This window comes from Notolepis coatsorum (assembly GCF_963971535.1).
Source record: "Notolepis coatsorum genome assembly, chromosome: 19".
NCBI classification, from domain to species: domain Eukaryota; kingdom Metazoa; phylum Chordata; class Actinopteri; order Aulopiformes; family Paralepididae; genus Notolepis; species Notolepis coatsorum.
This window is the reverse complement of record NC_140183.1, coordinates 602,001-620,786: the sequence shown is the minus strand read 5'-3', so window position 1 is coordinate 620,786 and position 18,786 is coordinate 602,001.

Sequence of the window (18,786 nt, the reverse complement as noted above, 5' to 3'; positions counted from 1 at the left end):
AAAAAAAAAATTATCTTTGACTGTGAATAACACCATGCTAAAATTGACCAGACCTGAAAATCTAAGCAAATGAATAAAGGGAAGATGATTAAACAGAAGGTTTTGTAGATACAGTACTGAATTCTGCCATCTTTTTTATAATTAGGGATGCACCGATATGAAAATTGGCCACCGATACCGATACCGATTGTTCAACTAACACTATCGGCCGATACCGATACCGATATTTGTATATAAGTATTTATAATTTTTTTTTTTTTTTTTTTTTTTATGAAACTACTGTATATTTGTATGTGTGTTTGTATTTGTAGGCCTCTTTACTTACTTAAAAAAAGGAAACATCAAGACATGTTTATGGTATCACTATCTCTCTCCCAGTATCGTCTGGCGGCCTGCAGAGGGATACTATTTTCTCAACCAGAGCTTTCAACCAATGCAATGGAACCATTTTGATTGACAGTCGATTCGGCCAATTACGCCACACCGCTAGCACCCACCTCCTGCTGTTCTTACCACTAATCGGCAAGCGTTTATTCATTTTCTACTTTCGGGGCCTGCCGCCATTGATCTGCTTGCAAGAATGCGAGTCGAACTCAGAACCACAACAAGCTAATACGTTAGCTGCCCGGCGACCAGCGCGCTCCACAGGATGGCCAAACGAGACACAATGATTTTACTGCAACAAATGTTATAATAAAACAAAGCCTTTCTATACATTTGTCTGGTTGAAAACTTTATTAACAGATTGCAGAATGGGTAGTTGCCGTACGGAATGAGCAACGGAATGGAACTGAGCTATGAACGGACTAACGGAGTAATGCCTTGTTTACTACCATCTTCGGGTAAATAATATGCTTGTTATTGAACGTGTAACACTAACTATATAACGTTAATGCCACAAAACGAATGTTTGTGTCATTTTAACAGCAGATACTTTCTTAAATGCCATCTTCCCGAGAGAGGGTGTTGACGGGGAGTTGTGTTATTAATAGCATTGAACAGCTAACCGAAAGCTAGCGTTAACTATTGTTAAAGGTTTAGCCATAACGTTACCTTGGCTAAAGTTGGGGCTATTCATAATCCAGCAATAATGGCTGCAGACCTGCAAGCAAAGTACAGCAAGTTGGCAAAGGAGTATTCCAACGCAAATCACATTTTCACCAGTAACGTTAGTCTTGCATCTCCCGGTAGCTAATGAACGGACTCGGAGTAATGCCTTGCTGCTATGGGTAATAATAATATGCTGATGTTATTGTCCGTGTAACACTAACTATATAACGTTAATGCCACAAAACGAATGCCTTGTTAATCATAAGTAGTTACTTTGATGCAGTAGATTGTGTGTGTGTGTGGGGGACGGCGGGCATTGTGCAGGTAGGTCACGAGTGAACTTTTTTTTTTTTGCCTTTTGACGCTACACAAATTGATGGTTATTTATCGGCGACTGCTGTAACTGAGGGGTACAATTCCCTGACTGTATTACTAGATATGATACTTACTACCACTACCTTTGTACTTAATATTCGGCCACCCAGTACACGGCATAAATATATTATCATGAACACTCTCACGTAGATGAAACGGATCCAACACAAATGTACGAATTAGAAACAGGTCTTTATTTCCTACACAGCGATGGTGTGTAGAATAAACACTTAATCACTTAATTACATTTATGAATTGAAATAGTATGCACTTTTATGGCAAGGAGTATTCGTCGGTATATCAATAGATAATGTCCAATCTCTGAAGGCGCAGGTGGTAAATATACGACCTGGAATAGTTAAGGAATAACAGCAATGATACTTTAATGATTATAGGCTGGATACACTAGAGGGGGTTAATCCGGTCGCTTGTAAGCCGACAGGAGTAGGAGGGGGGGGGGGGGTAGAATCCAGCTGCCTCGTCCGGCCAAGGGTATCCCAGGTGAACCCACTGTAGTGCCGTTCAATGCGCCGGCGATCCTTGGACCACAGATGAAAGCAGGTGGACTCTTTATGGGCCGGCTCTCTCCGGTCCACGGGGGAGAGATGTGGAGAGACCTCGTCTTGCAGAGCGTCTCCTCACCTTGCGTCCTCTCCAGGGGGGGGGGTTCCAACACACGGTAGTGTCGGGGGTCTTTATCCATAGAATAATCAAAGTATCCAAAGCATAATCCGTGCCTGGGAAGGCGGGCTGTCGTCGGTAGAATAATCCGGTATACAGGTCCACTCGCTCGTCGGCTCTGGGGCTCCTCGGGTGCAGCTTCACATAGGGTCAACCACCCTGGGTAAGCAGCCAGTTCTCTGCCCGAAACGATGGGGTACTGACTACGGTAGTATTCTCACCGCACGAAGCACTATATATTAACAGACTATTATTAGCTTAATAGACTACGTCCAACTCGACGATATAGTGCCAAATATGACTATTCAAATATTAATATACTCGATGTCTCAATACCGATTGTAGGCCGAACTTGGCCTTACTCCCACACGTGGCATCGCGGGGAGGCTTTACGTCTGTGACTCTATTGGAGGGTAAGAAACTGGACTGAAAAGAAAGTCCTACTTTAGTAGCGCAGTATATATACGCACTATGAACAAATAGTCCCATTAGTGGTGCGGTAGCCAAATTCCTACGCGGAACTAGGACTTGTTCGTACATGTCGAGCGGTACGTTTGAACTGGGTCTGAGGGGTATGGCAGCCTGGCACCAAGGTCTCGACCAATAGTAGAATGGAGACTATTATGGGATGCTCAGTAGGCTAGAATGGATATTCAATGCATATTGCACAAGGAATATACAAGGGATATCAGGGAATATTAGAGAATATACAAATACAATCAAATATATATATATAAATAAACATATATATTCGGTTTAATCTGGCCCTTCACAACAGCCACCCCCTGAATAGGTCCCAGACCTAATCAGTTAAACGGAGACAGATTAATCGCGTTGTCTATTTACACATAAGGGTTTGCTGTAGGGGTCAGTCAACTTCACAAAGTCATAGGGTTGTAGGGTCATGGTCATCATCGATTGTGTCTGGGAGTCGAGGCAGTTCTATGAGCCTTGCCACGGGACGGGTGTAAGTGCGACCCTGGACGAGCACTTCAGCTGCTCGGACCTTGCCGTCGGCACCGGTGATCACTTTGCTTACGCGGCCGGCCGGCCACATAGCTCTGGGCAGTGATTGATCAATAATCATGACGACTGTTCCTTCTGTCAAATTGTCTCTCTCCTTTACCCACTTCTGGCGGGTCTGTAGAGACGGTAGGTAGTGCAGTAGGAAACTGTTCCAAAACTTGTCGGCTAATACTTGGCTGTACCTCCACATTCGTCGGCCGTTCGCTTCTTCAGGCCGGTACATTGTCTGGGGTAATGTGGGATCTAGCCGCCCCATCAGGAGTGTGTTGGGGTCTCTGCGTAGGCGACCACCCACTCTGATGAGGGTATGAGCGTCGCTCTCGGGGGCCAGGTGAATTAATCTGCTGTCGGATGGGACGGGCTTTCCTCCCTGTAGACAGGCCAATTCATCGGGGAACGAGTCTCTCTGGGCTCGCTGCAGTAGAAGCAATTCTGCTTCCTCGTAGTTAGCCGCTGACATATCAGCGGGGGACTTGCACTCCGGGTGGTACCGCAGGAATGTTCTTTGTTGTGCACTCTCTATGGACGTGCAATCGTTTATGTTAGGGTCGGTGGAGGCTACGGTGCTCAATCCACAGAACACAGACTTCTTAATTTCCACCTCCTCTGGACTTGCTTCCCTCGGGATAGGCATGGGCCACTGTCCTTCCGGGAGTCTTAGGAATGCGGGGCCGTCACTGTAGACATTGCGACGGGTGAGGTCATCCAGGGGCATCCCCCGGGTGATGACGTCAGCTGGGTTCTGTTTTGTATCAACGTAGCGCCACTCTGTTTCTCCGGTTAACTCTTCGGTTAAGTCTTGAATCTCGGTGACTCTGACTCCCACGAAGACTTTGTACTTGCATGAGTCCGATTTGATCCAGGCGAGTACCGTCGTGGAATCTGACCACAGGATTGTTCTAGACACCGGTATGGTGAGCTCACGTTGGATGAGCGTGGCTAGGTGCGCTCCGGCTAGGGCTGCGCAGAGCTCTAGACGTGGGATAGATTGTTGCTTGCGTGGGGCTATTCTCGAGCGGGCGAGGACAAATGCTGTGTAGATCTCTCCCCCTTGGTCTTGGGCCCGCAAGTAGGCTACTGATCCGTATGCGACCTCTGAGGCGTCACTGAAGACGTGTAAGTCCATTTTACATGTCTCTGGCCTCACCGTGGGTGGGAAGTAGCTTCGGCGCATATTAACGCCTGGGAGTGAGTGGAGCTCCATCTCCCACTCTCTCCAGGTGGATGCAAGGTGTGCGGGAATGGGGTCGTCCCAGCCCTGGTCCTTGTCCCACAATGCTCGTACAATCATTTTTGCCCTGGTGGTGTACGGTAGAATACATCCTAGCGGGTCATATTGTCGGGCGAGTGTTGTGTACACACTCCGTCTGGTGGTCGGCGCCGCCGCCGGCCTTCCCTGCTCCGTAGTCAGGGGCTTGTGTCTGTAGTGAAGCGAATCTGTTTTGAATCGCCACACCAATCCCAGGGTCATCTCCTGGGCTTCTCCCGGGATTGTAGCCATCCAGGTCTCGCTGCTGGCTGCCTTGTCCTCGGAGGAGAGGCTGCGCAGTACTTGCGGATCGCTGCTGGCCCACTGCCTGAGATCAAAGCCGCCTTTGATCAATGAGGCGCAGAGTTTAATCAGGAGAGCCTCGGCTTCTTCCTGGGTTGAAAGGCTTTGTAGACAGTTGTCTACGTAGAAGCTGTTCTTTACGCTGTGTCGGACCTCTTCGTCCGCTGCTGGGTCCTCTGCTACATGTTTCTGTAGTGCAAATGTCGCACAGCAGGGGCTGCACGTCGTTCCGAAGGGGAGGACTTCCCATTGGTAGATGGCTGGGTGCTCATCTCCTGGCTTCTCTCTCCATAGGAACCGTAACAGGGGCTTGTCCGCCTCTACTAATCTCACCTGCAGGAACATTCCTTTAATGTCCCCACTGATGGCCACCTTTTCCTGGCGGAAGCGGAGTAGAACGCCGAGTAGGGAGGGGCCGAGTGTGGGACCGGGCAGTAACTCTTTATTCAGATTTTGGGATCCGATCTGGTAGCTGCAGTTAAATACTATGCGGTCTTTACCGTTGTGATGGACCTTGTGGTGGGGCACGTACCACGATTCAGTGGTCTGGTCAGCCTCTTTAATGTCCATCTTTGTGACGTGTCCCGCTGTGATGAGCTTCTCAATCTCAGCGCGGTATACACTCTCTTGGGCGGGGTTCTTGGCTAAGCGCCGCTCCGTGTTCAGCAGGTACCGTTCTATGGCGTCTGTCTTGGCGTGGAAAGTAGGCATTCCTTCTCGCCGCAGGAGTGGCGTGGCGTATCTCAACACGCTGTTGACCGGGACTCTCTTGGTCCCTGTCTCGAGGAGGTGAATGGCGTAAATGTCATCTTTAGAGCGAATGTCTTTCTTTCCATTCTTAAAGGGCATTTGTTCCAAGCTCCATAGCCGCTCTACGTGTTGCAGGAGTGCGGTTTCTCCCTCTGTGACTCGGGAGTGGAGACATCTAGTGGCTGTACTTCGGTTGAGAGATTTGGCGAGCGGGCCTTGGAGAGTCCATCCCAAACGGGTCTCGACTGCTGCAGGACAGCCTCAGGGTCCGGTATGAACCCGGTCTGTCGGGACAATGAGGTCTGCATGGTCGGAGCCTATCAACAGGGTCGGCATAGCATTGTCTATGAGCGGGATCGGTAACTTGCGCAGATGTGCATATTTCTCCATCAGCTTGGCGACGGGGTATGTGTACCGCGACAGTCCTATTTCTTGGCTGGTGAAAGCGTCTGCAATCTGGTACCGTCGCTCAGGCTGGCCGCTTGCTGCGATAGAGAATGAGACGTTCTCGCCCTTTATCGTCTTCAAATCTCGTCTTATTGTCCGAATTGTCATTTGGGTTTCGCTTCCCCGCAGCCCTAGCTGGGCCGCAGCGGAGGCGAGCAGCAGGGTCTTCTCTGACCCGTCATCGAGGACGGCGTAAGTGTCCAGGACTTTATTCTGGTAGCTTAGTGTCACACGCACTACTTTTAGGAGTACTCGGGCTCCACTGCTGCTGGCGGGATCGATGTACATGACGCTCGCTTTGCGGCTGGATGGTGCAGGTGAAGGGCGCCGTCTGTTACTGTCGTGAAGTATGTCCAGATGGGCTCCATCGCACTTGGTGCACCTTTTCTTTAAGCGGCATTCGGCTGCCATGTGTGAGCGCGCACAGTGAAAACAGCGCTTGTTGGACTTTATCCATTGACCTGCTTCCTCCGCGTTCAGCTTGGGGAAGGAGTCACATTGCGCTAGCCAGTGTTCTTTCTCACAGTAGGGGCACACTATCTTCCACTTCTCCGTTCTGGAGGGGGTACTGTGGCTCCTGCTGCTCGGTACTGACTCCGATTGGTGCATCACAGTCACCGATCTTCTTCCATCATTTAGTCGTCTGGTTCCTTCTCTGGAGCCAGGGGTGCTCCGTCCGAATGTATCTAGCCGTAGGCTGCTGACTTCTCTCGCCAGGAAGTCTGCTAGATCGAGGAGGTTCGGTTCGGGGCCATTCGGGTCTCTGTGGTCCCTCTGCCGCCTAAAGCGCTCCTGACGAGCGGGCGGCAGCTTCTCCAGGATCCTTTCCACATTTGAGTTGGCGTAAAGTTCATACTTCCCCTTCTCTCTTTGCGCTCCCAACATCCCTACCAGGGACTGCACTCTGATGGACAGGTCGTCCAGTGCTCGATTGTCTATTGCTGGGGGTAAGCGGTCGATGTGTCGGATCTCCTGGATCACGTAATCCCATATGCGCCCATACCTCTGGTCCAATGCTACCAGCGCTGCTGTGTATGGGGTGGTGGAAGTCGCGTAGGCGAGCGCTATATTATGTGCGCGGGGCACCTTTAAGTGCTGCAGTAGGATGGCGTATTTGTGGCGTTCATCCAATACATCCACCAACATGGTCTCCAGACACATGCGGAGTTCTGTATACTGGGCCCGGTTCTCTTGGGTGAAGTCGGGTACCATAGGCGTGCCAATGTATGACGCTGACTGTGGATACATCGGCGAGCGTTGGGGGAGAGGCCTCCTAGGCGAGTCTCCTCCCGCTCCTTGGTATGGGCTGGTACCGGCAGTGTACCATGGCCCGCTTGTCCAGGTGCTGTTCCTCGGTGCGGGTCGTGCGTCGTGCTCACCCGTGTATAGAGTCGGGGGTCTGTAGCGCAGCTCCGCGGGAGTATAGCCTGGGCTGTACCGGACCTCCTGGTCCGGTAGAGTACTGTGCTGTCTTCGGGCGCGGTTCTCCTCCTCTTCCTCTTCGTCTTCAGTTAGGTCATCCAGTGCTTGTAGTCTCTGGTTTAGCCTCTCCACAGGATATGCTGCTCCTTCCCGGTTGCTAGGTCTCGCTTGGACCGGTGGGGGGAGGTGGTCTGTGGGGGGTATAGACCTCGTCTGTTGGTCAAGTTCAGGGTTGTTTACTCGGCTAGGGGATGCCGCCCTGGAGGTGTGTCTAGACGAGTTCCTGGAGCCTCTGGCGGAGGGAGAGGGTGTTGTCCGTCTGATCAGCTGTTCTATTAGTTGCGCTTGCTGTCTGTCGCGCTCTGCGTCCCGTAGAGCACCAGCAGCTGCTCGCTGGCTGTCTGCTCGGTCTCGGGCCACATTCTCTTCCATCTGAATGCGTCTTATTTCCAGGCGTATGTGCTCTTCTTCGCTCCGTTGCTGTAGCTGCAATCGATCGCGTTCACCCTGGAGTCTATCGCGTTCAGTAGAGGCTTTCAGGCTGACGAGGAATGCCTGCTGTAGGGTCCTCTCTGCCTCGCTGGGAGAAGGCGGTTGTATAGGGGAGCCTTCCCTCGGGGTACTCCTTGCGGAGCCTTGGAGCTCTATCTCCACGGTGCTCTCCCCGTCTTCTTCCGTGCCGAGTTCTCTCTCGGTAGCGTTGTATTCCTCCCGGGACTCATCGGGGACTACTTCTTCAGTACTGGCGGGGTGTGAAGTCATGTCTGGTTCCCACTGGTCCCCACCGTGAACTTGGTCAGTTACATTAGAGCCCGTAGGGGCCTCTATGGTCGGGGTAGTCTGGGCGTTGGGGTTAGACATACTTTTACTTTCTAGTTTTACCGCGTTTACTGTTAGTAGAAGACTAGGTTGTTGACTGACAGCGTAAGCCTCTAAGTACTGAGGGAGCCGTCGTTCGCGCTGTGGGCGTTGGTTAGGAGGATCGTTTCGTGGAGTGTTCATCATAGGCCATTTCAATATTAATAACACTATATTAATATTACACTAATTACCCTCCGGCTCGAAGGACCAATTGTAACTGAGGGGTACAATTCCCTGACTGTATTACTAGATATGATACTTACTACCACTACCTTTGTACTTAATATTCGGCCACCCAGTACACGGCATAAATATATTATCATGAACACTCTCACGTAGATGAAACGGATCCAACACAAATGTACGAATTAGAAACAGGTCTTTATTTCCTACACAGCGATGGTGTGTAGAATAAACACTTAATCACTTAATTACATTTATGAATTGAAATAGTATGCACTTTTATGGCAAGGAGTATTCGTCGGTATATCAATAGATAATGTCCAATCTCTGAAGGCGCAGGTGGTAAATATACGACCTGGAATAGTTAAGGAATAACAGCAATGATACTTTAATGATTATAGGCTGGATACACTAGAGGGGGTTAATCCGGTCGCTTGTAAGCCGACAGGAGTAGGAGGGGGGGGGGGGTAGAATCCAGCTGCCTCGTCCGGCCAAGGGTATCCCAGGTGAACCCACTGTAGTGCCGTTCAATGCGCCGGCGATCCTTGGACCACAGATGAAAGCAGGTGGACTCTTTATGGGCCGGCTCTCTCCGGTCCACGGGGGAGAGATGTGGAGAGACCTCGTCTTGCAGAGCGTCTCCTCACCTTGCGTCCTCTCCAGGGGGGGGGGTTCCAACACACGGTAGTGTCGGGGGTCTTTATCCATAGAATAATCAAAGTATCCAAAGCATAATCCGTGCCTGGGAAGGCGGGCTGTCGTCGGTAGAATAATCCGGTATACAGGTCCACTCGCTCGTCGGCTCTGGGGCACGCCCTACCCACAGCCGTAAAATAATGTGAACCCTACCCTCCTTCTTCAAAACCGCTCTCTCAAAGAGCACCTACGGGTGGCTGCAATTAGAAACTGGCCCGGTAAATGTCCAAACGCCCCCAGACCCACCCACCCAATGTACAGTTTCTTCCCCTTCTAATGTATATATTTTTCTTGTAGATCTCTTTATCTTAAACAGTACTGTATATCTGTATGTCTTGTATGTCATAAATGTATTGATGAATTGAAAATGGGGGACCCTGACGTCTTTCTCTGGTCTGCATCCCCTTAACAATTGTGTGTATTGAGCCGTACTGTATTGTACCCATTCTGCAATCTGTTAAATAAAGTTTTCATTCATCTATTGTTTTATATGTTGACTGGGGCCTTGCTTTGGAGATATTTGAAAAGACAAAGACATGTGTTTCCCCAGTACCCAGTGGTGTAGGGCTGCAACGATTAGCCGACATAATCGACAACGTCGATCATAAAAATTCATCGGCACGGAATTTTTGTGTTTGATGCGTCGTATAAAAAGTAAACAGAGAGCCGATAACGTTCATTCAAAACTGCGCAAATGCACCACAGGAAGTGCGGGGGCAGTATAATTTCCCTTGTCTGCCATGACTGCATTCTGTGTGCCAACGACAAAGAAGAAGAAAGCAGTGATGCACGAGCAAGCACCCTGGAACCGTGATGACAGCTACTCGGATCATGGGTACGTTTTAGCTTACATGTTGGAAAACAATGTCTCATGGATAATGCTTGCTGCTAAGCGAACGCTATTTCAGTTAATATGTTGTTGAGGCTGCGTGTCCACCAACTACTATGTAACGTTAAACAGCGCCAAGCTTACAGCACACTAGAGCTTGGCTAGGCTACCAGGGTTTACAGCTCCGTGAATTAGCACCAAGTGTCGTATTTTTGCAGACTGGAGTATTAATTAGGTAAGTTAAGATAGCTAGTGCCAACGTCCATTGTCTATATAGCGCCATGGTCTAGACCAGTGGTTCCCCAGGGGGGTCGCGAGCCGCCGCGGGGGGGTCGCCAGATGATATAAAAAAAATTCAAATTAAAGATATTCCAAAAAATAATAAATTGTATGCAGTCAGGCCACTGAACTTAGAAGCAGGCCAGGCCAGTGTTTCTAGTTGCAGCAGCGCAATAGTTAGATAACCTACGTGGGGAACAACCAGGAGATCACTGCAACTCACACAAGTTGGAGAACTATATCTCTCTCTCTCTCTCTCTCTCTCTCTCTCTCTCTCTCTCTCTCTCTCTCTCTCTCTCTCTCTTGCTCTCACACACACACACAAAGGGAGCCGCATGTGATTGGTGGAGGCGGGACCCTTACAAAAAACTGAAGTTGCTAATCATTGACACATGCTAGCCTGTAATAATCCCCCCCAGAAAAATCTACTTTGTGTTTGATATATTGCAAATATATGCCATCACACACACTGGCATTTAAAGGGTTAGAATTATAAAATCAATATGTGGTGTTATGATCAGGGCTGAAGTTGAATAAAAGATTGTATTTTTTTCAATCTGACATTACAAAAAAACAGAAAATCCATCCAAATCAGTGTTGTTGCTAATCATACATATGCTAGCCTGTTTTTTAACAATAATTTGTGATGCCATCACAAACACTGGCATTTAAAAGGTACAAATAAAAAATGCAGGAAATTAAGTCTTTGTAACAAAAAAATTCCTGGTGGGGGACCCCCAGACCCCCTGCTTAAAAAGCGGCCTGACTGGGGCTATATTTTGCACTATATTTCCTGGCCTGAATGATTTCCCCAGTCCGGCCCTGGTTAAAAGCCTCCAATGCTTATTAGTGTGTGTGTGTTTGAACGTTTGCATGTTTCAACCACATTTCCATTTATATAAAAATATATATATATATCATTTTTTTTTTTACCTCCTATAATAGTGGGGGTCGCGGCTCTCTGTCACACCGTTATTTGGGGGTCGCGGCCTGAAAACTTTGGGAACCCCTGGTCTAGACTAGGCTGCTTTTTTTTCTCAGTTGAAAAAAGTTGAACTTTTTGGGCTAAGACTGCAGAGACAGGGAACGTTAGTGCTAGCTATCTTACATCTGATGATTTATAAGTTGGCTATAGCAATGCAATCACAGGTTCCTTTATGGACGCGGTCATTTGTAAATGGTGTGTTCCCCTGCAGGAGATCAGAGTAAGACACACACACACACACACACACACACACACAGGGACCGAAACTAAAGCCCGCCGCCCGCCAGGGGCGGGCTGTTTTTACCTTTGGCGCATGACACTTAGAGGGCTGCCCGCCGTGTGGCGTGTAGACGTGTAGTTCATAACTTCATAACGATACTCTTGTGCGAGTACAGATTATAGCCGCTCGTCTTTTTTTTCTCCGCCGCGAGATCGTTAAAAAACTACAAGTCCCACATCGCACTAGGTCCAATCACAGTAGAGTGACGTGACTGGTTTCATGAGAAAAAAAGCAAATGACCAATCGGAAGCTATCATTTGGCTTGTTTACTTCCATCTGCTCTAGTCTATATCGGACCTCCAAGAGTCTAACGTTACTGTTTAAACAATGACCCAGTCAACTATTCACTTTTAGTTTAATACATGACGAGGCATTGTCTAACGGTATCTAGCTGGCTAGCTACTGATAGCTGCTGATATCAACAAATGCTCCAGCAATAGTCTACTCGAGTGCATAATACCTCCGGTCCCTCGTTAGCTAGCTTAGCTAGCTCACGTTGATCCATATGTCCCAGTAAACTAAATTGTCTTAACGTTATCTACCGGGCTAGCAGTAGCTACAGATAGCTCCTGATATCAATGTCTTATAACATTGATTGAATGCGTATTCTAGCTGAGGGCATGTTGAATGTGATTTGACAAAAGAACGGTAACGTTATAAATAGGTCCAGCTGCATCGCCGGAGAATCCTTGCATGCTGAATGTAGGGTCTAGCTGAATATAGGGTCTAGCTGCAGGGCCGGAGAATCCTTGCTGGAGCTGGAGGCTACTCAAGTATACACACAGACAGTGGAGCTGTTTGCAGATAGCAAGCATTTTGACTTATTGCGTGGTGGCGATGTCTCGCAGATAATACAACTACAAGTATGATTATATAATATATATTTTATTAAAAAAAAAAATTATATAAAATATATATATATATTTTTTTAATCAAAACAATTTTGGCAGGTAAGAAATATGCTTGGCGGGTAGACTCTTCCCATCTACCCGCCACTGGCCGGTGAGTCAAAAAGTTAATTTCGCTCCCTGCACACACACACACACACACACACACACACACAGCCCCTCTCACTCACACACAGCAAACAAAATACCTAGAAGTCTGTCTGATCTGACTCATCCTCCTCTCCTCTCCCCCTACAGCTGTTGGAGATGGTGGAGCCTAGTGAGTGGATCCACGTCACCCTCCTGGACCAGGTTAACAGCCCCATCAGAACCACGTCACCCTCCTGGACCAGGTTAACAGCCCCATCAGAACCACGTCACCCTCCTGGACCAGGTTAACAGCCCCATCAGAACCGCGGTGCTGGGGCAGAGGCTGCTACTTTTAAAACATTATTTGCACATTATCTTTACATTTAAACTTGCACTTTAATTTGTATTATTTAATTTGTTTTCATTATGATTGATTATTGGATTTGTTATTAAAATACATTTGATTAAAGGTGCTATGCATTATAAATGTCATTTTTCAGTCTCTAGCATTGTATTATAGTAATAGGAGTTCGTATCAATGTGTTTTTGGGCCTAAATACTATATTGGCGAATTCCTCAGCTACAGCCCATCCCCTCTTTGCCTCTAGTAAATCAGGTCATGTTGATTTGACGACCTGGTGCACGTCACAGGGCGCTGTTTATAGCGCACGGTGATGTGATTGGCTCTGTGGTTTTAGTAATGCCCGCCTCCATTCTTGCTACCTGCAGGGTGGAAGGTTTGTCCAGAAGATCACTAATCAGCTGAAGCCTGATGCGGTTCCCTCGGTCTTCGACAGACAGACCGGCGTTCGCTCTCGGGACTCGGGAGCGATCGCTAGCTACTTAGCACCAGCCGGGGCCGGCGTTAGCAACCGGGAGCGTCGTTGAGCATTCAGCCTGCTGGCTACCTAGATCCACTTCAACCAGCGTCGCGGAGCATTCAGCCTGCTGGCTACACAGCTTGTCGGTGTGCTAATAGCCTCTGCAAGCTAACGGTAGCTGGCTAAACAGCTTGTCGGTGTGCTGGAGCCTTTGCAAGCTAACGGTAGCTGGCTACACAGCTTGTCGGTGTGCTGGAGCCTCTGCAAGCTAACGGTAGCTGGCTCCAGGCTATTAGCACATCGACAAGCTGCTGGAGCTCCCGACGCTCGGCTGGTTGAAGTGGATCTAGGTAGCCAGCAGGCTGAATGCTCTGCGACGCTCCCGGTTGCTATCATGTGCAGGTCCTCTTCTCAGACCTGTGTGGCAAAGCACTGCACACGCATCATGCAAGCTACACATCGCTGCATGTTGATCAATGGTGGCCCACTCGGTGCATCACAGTGGGCTACTATTGTGCTAACAACAACCGCGGTGTCCGGCTTGTCGGCCGGCATGAGTGCTCGATTTGGGGTGGTTCTCTCCTCCTTGTGTGCCGCCGTTCTCGCGGGTGTCCTGCCGGGTAGCTTGTGGACGCGACAACAGCGGCGGCCGTAGCGTTAGTTAGCTCATAGCTATTGTGTACCACTAGCGTTACGGCGGGCTCGAGCACCCTACGGCTGCCGCCGTTGTCGCGTCCATGGGCTCCCCGGCAGGGTACCCGTGGGGACGGGGGTGTACAGAGAGGAGAGAACCATTTTGTGTCGGGCGTGCATGCCGGCCAGCGAGCCGGACGTCGGGATATGTTGTTAGCACAATAGCTACCAAGCTAAGCTATGTTAGCTTCTAACGGTGTATACACAATATGTACAACGACACAATGATTTACATTATTACAAATATGGTAACGTGGTTGTGGCTTTTACAAATAGTGGTAACATATATATAGATAGACAGTACTGCTACTAGAGCTGCCGCGGTATCGGTATTACCGCGGTATCGCTGTTACATCATGCCCACCGCAGCGTTGGACTGAATACCGGCATCACCGCTGTTTTTTATTATATTATTATTATTATTACGCTCTCGTTGGGCTTGCGGCTCTGCAGATATACCCTACTTCTCTGTCGAGATTCCAAGCGACCCTATTGGGTACCAGAAAAGTCACATGAAACACTGCAGACCACTGATTGGTCAGAAGAGATACGCGTCACATGCTTGAAGCATCTTGCAGTGCGTTTACTTCCTGAATCTCAGCCATCACAACACGGCTAATAGTACGTTAGCTCCCACCGGAGACCGGAGTGGATTACCGACGCCGTCGCTCCTCAGGGAACGAGGCATAATGATTTTACTGCAACGAAATGTTATAATAAAAGCCCTTCGTTCTATACACTTGTCTGATTGAAAACTTTATTAACAGACCGCAGAATGGGTACAACTCGGCACGCTCTGAGCAAAGAAAGGAACTTAGATATTAATTGAGTAACGCTTGCCTTGCTATGTGGTCCGGTAAATACGAACGTGTAACTATACTAACGTTAATGCCACAAATCGAATGCCTTTGTAATCATAAGTAGTAACGTTATAATAATAAGAAGAAGAAAGGGTCGGGGGGGTAACCGGCGGGCGCGACACCGAGGGGAGACTTCGAATCCGTGTTTCACTTTTAATAACGAATGCGTGCATGCCGAATCCCAAACAATATTCATGCTGCAAAGTCATCCTCTAAAGATAGACATTTAGACTAGAGGCAGGCTATATGCTATATAAAGAGTAGACTACAAAAAAAATGCATTCAAACTTTTTTGTGTGTGTGTGTGTGCGGTAATACCGCGGCGGTAGGAAATATTTTGCAAATGTGTGCGGTAAGGAAAACATCAATACCGCGGCAGCTCTAACTGCTACATCTCTATATTTATGACATACCATATTTGTATTGCTACAGTACTGCTCAGTACTGCTATGATGGAGACCAGAGAAAGACTTTCGTCTTGTTTACATCAGGGTCCCCCAATTTCAATTCATGGTAACATATTATATATATATAGATAGACAGTACTGCTACATCTCTATATTTATGACATACCATATTTGTATGTAACCTGAAACCTAATCTCTGACGGGGAGATGGGCGGAGCTATTTGGTGGGTGGCTGTCACTCAAAGCATTCTGCTAGTATGGGTGGAGCCAAGCCAATAATAGCCTGCTTTCATGAGGCTGAAAAATGCTGGTTTTGAGTACAAGATTAGAAATATAAAACAATGATTATTTTTGGAATAAAAATTACAGATGTGTTACATAGACTCACAGGAAGTGTGTAAAGTTGCCCAAATAGTGCTAGGAATAGCAGTGCATAACCCCTTTAACTTAATAGATGAGTGCTTGAATTGCGACAGAACTGCAGGAATGTTCACTGTTAAAACTGCTATTATATAACTGATAAGCATAATGATTAGCAATACTTGCACTCTTCATAATATTGCACAACCTAATATAATCATAATAATCCATGCCCCCCCCCCCACACACACAATAATCACAGACAAATATAGACTACACCACTGTAGGGCTGCAACTAACGACTATTTTGGTAGTCGACTAATCTGTCCATTATTCTTTCGATTAGTCGACTAATCTAACGATTATTTCTGTCACACCCTCCATCTCTGCTTCCTGTGGGCGCGGCTCCTTCTCCAATGCATGTTTTACCTCACGTGCTCAAGTCTGCTCACCTGTGACTGTCACCCTGTGGTCCAGTCCCTCTGCCTTAACAGTTAGCTTAACATAACATGATGATCCCATAGCAAATAAAAATAATGACTCATGAAATATTTGAATTTGGATCTTAATTAAGCTACTTGCTTAAAGGGGTTATGCACTGCTATTCCTAGCACTATTTGGGCAACTTTACACACTTCCTGTGAGTCTATGTAACACATCTGTAATTTGTATTCCAAAAATAATCATTGTTTTATATTTCTAATCTTGTACTCAAAACCAGCATTTTTCAGCCTCATGAAAGCAGGCTATTATTGGCTTGGCTCCACCCATACTAGCAGAATGCTTTGAGTGACAGCCACCCACCAAATAGCTCCGCCCATCTCCCCGTCAGAGATTAGGTTTCAGGTTACATACAAATATGGTATGTCATAAATATAGAGATGTAGCAGTACTGTCTATCTATATATATATAATATGTTACCATGAATTGAAATTGGGGGACCCTGATGTAAACAAGACGAAAGTCTTTCTCTGGTCTCAATCATAGCAGTACTGAGCAGTACTGTAGCAATACAAATATGGTATGTCATAAATATAGAGATGTAGCAGTACTGTCTATCTATATATATGGTACCACTATTTGTAAAAGCCACAACCACGTTACCATATTTGTAATAATGTAAATCATTGTGTCGTTGTACATATTGTGTATACACCGTTAGAAGCTAACATAGCTTAGCTTGGTAGCTATTGTGCTAACAACATATCCCGACGTCCGGCTCGCTGGCCGGCATGCACGCCCGACACAAAATGGTTCTCTCCTCTCTGTACACCCCCGTCCCCACGGGTACCCTGCCGGGGAGCCCATGGACGCGACAACGGCGGCAGCCGTAGGGTGCTCGAGCCCGCCGTAACGCTAGTGGTACACAATAGCTATGAGCTAACTAACGCTACGGCCGCCGCTGTTGTCGCGTCCACAAGCTCCCCGGCAGGACACCCGCGAGAACGGGGGCACACAAGGAGGAGAGAACCACCCCAAATCGAGCACGCATGCCGGCCGACAAGCCGGACACCGCGGTTGTTGTTAGCACAATAGTAGCCCACTGTGATGCACCGAGTGGGCCACCATTGATCAACATGCAGCGATGTGTAGCTTGCATGATGCGTGTGCAGTGCTTTGCCACACAGGTCTGAGAAGAAGACCTGCACATGATAGCAACCGGGAGCGTAGCGGAGCATTCAGCCTGCTGGCTACCTAGATCCACTTCAACCAGCCGAGCGTCGGGAGCTCCAGCAGCTTGTCGATGTGCTAATAGCCTGGAGCCAGCTACCGTTAGCTTGCAGAGGCTCCAGCACACCGACAAGCTGTGTAGCCAGCTACCGTTAGCTTGCAAAGGCTCCAGCACACCGACAAGCTGTTTAGCCAGCTACCGTTAGCTTGCAGAGGCTATTAGCACACCGACAAGCTGTGTAGCCAGCAGGCTGAATGCTCCGCGACGCTGGTTGAAGTGGATCTAGGTAGCCAGCAGGCTGAATGCTCAACGACGCTCCCGGTTGCTAACGCCGGCCCCGGCTGGTGCTAAGTAGCTAACGATCGCTCCCGAGTCCCGAGAGCTAACGCCGGTCTGTCTGTCGAAGACCGAGGGAACCGCATCAGGCTTCAGCTGATTAGTGATCTTCTGGACAAACCTTCCACCCTGCAGGTAGCAAGAATGGAGGCGGGCATTACTAAAACCACAGAGCCAATCACATCACTGTGCGCTATAAACAGCGCCCTGTGACGTGCACCAGGTCGTCAAATCAACATGACCTGATTTACTAGAGGCAAAGAGGGGATGGGCTGTAGCTGAGGAATTCGCCAATATAGTATTTAGGCCCAAAAACACATTGATACGAACTCCTATTACTATAATACAATGCTAGAGACTGAAAAATGACATTTATAATGCATAGCACCTTTAAGTTACAGAATATTACGAACTTGGCAGTGAAGACACACACAGGATTCAAGATTCAAGATTTGAAGTCTCCCCTGCAGTCAAGATTATTAAAAAGAAACGTGCACGCAGCAGTACTGTAACCCTAGACGTGTTGTGAATGTCTAGTACTTTGTGTGATAGCGTGATAATGAATGACTAAGCAGAGCTCTATATTAATGTGATGTTGTCTGTTAGACCTACCTTGCGTTAAAATGTCGTGTTGCACGAAGCAGCAGCTGCTCTAACTGAGTCTTGTAAATAATAACAATATATTGAATGTCTTCGTCAAATCAAATCATAACAGACATGTTTATGGAACGTCTTAATCCTTCGGCGCAGACGCGACAACACCGCGGCAGGACCCCGCTAAAGCACGGGCTGCCCAGACGATTTGCCCGATTTAAAATAGTTTGGGTCAGAATGTTTGGAACAACGCCCGTTGTTCTTCCATAGATAGATGGGATAGTGGTGGTTGCTATGTGTAAAAACGACGATTGCTATTTGTTGACATAATAGAGATATACTGGTATGAAACTAAAATGTAATAAATGAGTGTTTTAATACCGGATTGATTGATTGATTGAAAACTTTATTAACAGATTGCAGAATGGGTACAATACAGTACAGCTCAATACACACAATTGTTAAGGGGATGCAGACCAGAGAAAGACTTTCGTCTTGTTTACATCAGGGTCCCCCATTTTCAATTCATCAGGACATATATGACATACATGACATACAGATATTCAGTACTGCTACATCTATACATTTATGACATACCAGATTTGCAAATACAAACATATATACAAACATAATATAAACAAGCAAAACT